Here is a 546-nt window from a genome sequence, read left to right on the forward strand (position 1 = left end):
TTGTGCTTCTGTGGGGCGCTCATCAACAGTACATCCGATCCACTCCGTCCATCGTGTTTTTCTTATGGTGATAAATTAAAAAAATAATAAAAATGCCGATCCAATTCTTATTTCGGCAAAAATAAAGATAAAAATATAAAATCATGCCTATGACCTGTAAATTCACGTGGTGTGGACCGCTTTACTTTTGAAATTTGCGTATTTTTAGTATATAATTTATCCTAATGGGAATAATACGATGAATGGATTAGATGAAATATAAGAAAAATGGTAGATCCCACAAACGGGGGAGAATATTTCATTGGTTAGACATCCCCTTCCAACTATTCCTTGATTTATGGCCCACCTAAATTCCTTTATGAATGATTTTCTTCCCAATAGCATAAAATCTAAGGATACATATAATGGACGGTGTGGATCTGATGAAAATTTGATGTGGGTCCCATATCAGCCCAGTACGGCCATAAGCTGTCGTTGTACCGTACCATACGTGACAACCTCTCCAAAACCCATTAAAACCTAGGACCGCAGCCACCCTCCGTCCGC

Source organism: Magnolia sinica, chromosome 16 (genome assembly GCF_029962835.1).
Source record: "Magnolia sinica isolate HGM2019 chromosome 16, MsV1, whole genome shotgun sequence".
In the NCBI taxonomy this organism is placed as follows: Eukaryota; Viridiplantae; Streptophyta; class Magnoliopsida; order Magnoliales; family Magnoliaceae; genus Magnolia; species Magnolia sinica.